Below are 3,926 nucleotides of genomic sequence, written 5' to 3' on the forward strand. Positions count from 1 at the left end.
TTGTACCCTTATTTCCCTCTCCACTGCCCCTTTTCCTTCACTTCCAACCCCAGGTCCACTGTCCATTTCTGTTTGCTTCTGGGCCTGAACTGTCCAGTGCAGCTAGAGAATTTTGCATAACCGTGTGGCCTGACACTCTCCATATATGGGTTCAGATGCAACCTTCAAGGTGATTTCTTATTTATTTGTCTTTTTTGGCTGTGCTGTGCGGCACGCAGGATCTTAGTTCCCCAACCAGGGATCAAACCTGTGCCTCCTGCATTGGGAGCGCAGAGTCTTAACCACTGGACCACCAGGGTAGTCCCTGATTTCTTTTTTCAACCAAGCTTGTCAAGCCCTCAGCCCCATCCCTGCACTCCTCTTAGCCCTTGCTGCTTGCTCTCCGCTTCCACCACTAAAGTGGTGAAACCAGTTTGGCTAAAAGCCTTTGTGATTGCACATGTGGTGTCCATTCCCAGTCATACTAATGCTTTGCAGTGTCCGGCACTCTTCAGTGAATTCTGTCTTGACTTCACCACCGCCTCTGTTTCCTTTTCCAGCCATCTCCTCTGCCACTGTCTCCTCCTGTTCTCCTAACTGTGAGTGTTCTTCCAGTTTCATCCTTGGCTTTTTTCTTGCTGCACAGTTTTAGCCTCACCTGTGGCTTCAACCACCTGCTGATCTACCTTGAGGACTCCCAGATGCCTTATCTGTAGTCGTGAATTTCCCCCCAAGCTCTAGATCATTCTCTGAAACAGCTCACTATACATCTCTGTCTAGATTTGTATGACAGTTAAAGGTGTTGACCTGGGTTTGAAGCTTAACTCTGTAATCTAGTTTTGTGATCAGAAAAGTCACTTAACTTCTCTAAGCGGTCATCTGTACAATGGGGACGATTCTTGTGAAGATGGAGAGTGTGTGTAAAACACCCGGCCTGGTGTTTGGCATGGATTCCGTCTCCTCTCTCCTGTTGCTCAACTTGGTTCTGACTCCCCCTTCCCCCAACCTGTGGTGACCCACTTCTTCATCTGGAATTCATCCTCTGTTCTCCATCTCACTTCCCTGCCCTCATAATCTCTTTTCTAAACTTTTGGTCTCTTCCTGAAAATTCTTCCCGTTTCTGGCAGCATTTTCTCTCTCAAACACATTTTTAATGAGGTCGCTCCTTAAAGACCTCCATGGCTTCTCTCACCAAAGCCCCCTTGTGTGCCATGCAGATTCTTCCATCATCTTGCCCTAGCCTCCCTCCCGTCATCCCCAGGACAGAACATGCTTTGTATTGATACCATTTCCTGAACACGTTATGCTCGTTCAGGTCCTGATGCCTCCGGGTGCACTATGCATCGGGCCTCTTTGGCTGCCTGGTGAATTCCATTACACCACAAGACAGCCTAGGTAGCTAAGCAGAGACTGCCGTTCCCTCTGCCTCTCTAACCCTGTGTCTGCTCTCCTACTGCAGCATTTACACAAGGCACTGTGATGGTCATGTGTCTGTTTCCCTAGACTGTGAGTTCCTTGAGGGCAGGGACCAAGCCTTGCACAGAGTCATTTCCAATAAATGTTGAATGAATTAAGAGAAAAAAAAAATAGCCAAGGTGTGCAAAAAACTTAAGTGTCTATAGATGCATAAATTCTTCAAGAAATTGATATCGATATATGTAATTCAGCCATAAAAAATTGAGAAAATCGTACCATTTGTGACAACGTGGATGGACCTTTAAGGTATTGTGCTAAGTGAAATAAGTCAGACAGAGAAAGACAAATATTGTATGATCTCACTAATATGTGGAATCTAAAAAAAAAAACAAACAAACTCATAGAAAAAAGACCAGACTTGTGGTTACTAGAGGTGGACGGTGGGGGGAAGGGGAATTGGAGAAAGATGATCAAAAGATACAAACTTCCAGTTGTAAGATAAATAAGTACTAGGGATGCAATGTACAATATGATGACTGTAGCTACCACTGCTATACAATATATAGGAAAGTTGTTGAGAGTAAATCTTGAGTTCTCAACACAAGGGGAATTTTTTTCCCTTTTTTCTCTTCTTTTTTCTTTTCTTTTTATTGTATCTATGTGAGAAAATGAATGTTAGCTGCACCTATTGTGGTAATCATTTCACAATGTGTAGATCAAACTATCATTCCTTAAACTTATAGATGAGGTGTGCCAATTATTTTTCAATAACACTGGGAAAAAAATGTATAATTCGAACTCTGTTTCTGATTTAGGAAGGATTATTCAGGCCCTAAGGTACTCTCCAGTGAATGGTACCAATTAGATGGGCAATCTGTTTCACTTTCCCTTCTCATTCTTTTCAAGCCTGTCATAAATTGCATCATAAATTGGTTTATAGGGTGACAATTTTAGCTATGCATTTTTTATATAAACCTTCAGAAGCTGGATTTTATTTATCAGAAAAATTTTCCTCTGGGAACAGGTAATGCAGTATTCTTACTGACAATTTCCTACCCTCCTCCTGGGTACTCCTGCAAAAATAGGAAAAATGGATTTCAAGGTTGAGTGAAGCCACTACAGTACTATCTAGGCATTGCATCTCGTGGTTTGCACTTTTGTAATTGGCACTATAGCAGTTGCTATGTAGATTCCAGAGTTAAGTAATCAGTGATATTCTGGGAAGCTTCAATATTATGCAACTCAGTTCTCTCAATCTAGTATATACCAGTTCAGTCCAACCTTTCAAGTTTAGCCTATTTTTTCTCTCCTCTAATACCTGGCTCATCTAACTAGGAAGAAAAAACAAGCAGGGGAAATAAACATATAGTTTCTAATTTCCTACCGTCTCCTCACTTTTGCTGTTTACTTTGTTAACATTTTTATTTAGAAGCCTGTGGGATCAAAACATTTGCAAAAATGGCTAGGATTTACCATATATAAATACACACATTGACATTTAGCATGTAGAAGATAGTTTTTTAAAAAAATCATCAGGATTATAACATAGAGAGAGAAGAAGGAGATATTATTAGATATTATGTTACGTTGGGTAATGATGGGAAGCCCTTTCACTTAATATAGTTGGTAATCATCAACAACGTTTTCTAGATTCCTAACAAAAATTCTATACACCATGAAGAGATTAGGAAATATAATTTAAGTTTTAAAACATAATTTTAGTTGACAGAGATCCCCATGATTAATATAACAAATGATTGAAAAGTAATATAAGAAGTAATGAATGCTATCTTTTCAAAATAAAGGAGTACCAAAACTAGACATTTATAGTACTTAACCTTAAGACAGTTTCAATTAATGAAACATATAGTTTGATATCTGTAAGGATTTCACTCAGTTGTTTACAAACGCACGTTAGTTCTAACTTGCTCACTTTTTTTTCTTAAAATTAATCAGTACATTTATAAGACAAAATTCTAGTCTCCCTATATGTACTATAGAGCTGTGCTGTCTAATACTGGAGCCCCTAGCCACATATAACAATATACATTTAAATTAATAAAAATAAGTAAAATTTAAAATTCAGTTATTCTGTTGCCTTAGCCACATTTCAGGTGCTCAATAGTGATAAGTAGCTAGGGCAACCATTTTGGTGATACTGTATTTTTGTTGTTGTTTTATATTTTTTATACAATTTTAAAGGTTACTTTCCGTTTACAGTTATTACAAAATATTGGCTATATTCCCCATGTTGTATAATACATCCTTGTAGCCCATCTTACACCCAATAGTTTGTGCCTCCCACTCCCCCACCCTATCTTGCACCTCCCTCCCCTCCCTACTGATAACCACTAGTTTGTTCTCTATATCTGTGAGTCTGCTTGTTTTGTGTTATATTCACTAGTTTGTTGTACTTTTTAGATTCCACATATAAGTGAGATCATACAGTATTTGTCTTTCTCTGTCTGACTTATTTCACTTAGCATAATGCCCTCCAAGTCCATCCATGGTGCTGCAGATGGCAAAATTTT

The sequence above is a fragment of the Balaenoptera acutorostrata genome, chromosome X, assembly GCF_949987535.1.
Source record: "Balaenoptera acutorostrata chromosome X, mBalAcu1.1, whole genome shotgun sequence".
Taxonomy (NCBI): domain Eukaryota; kingdom Metazoa; phylum Chordata; class Mammalia; order Artiodactyla; family Balaenopteridae; genus Balaenoptera; species Balaenoptera acutorostrata.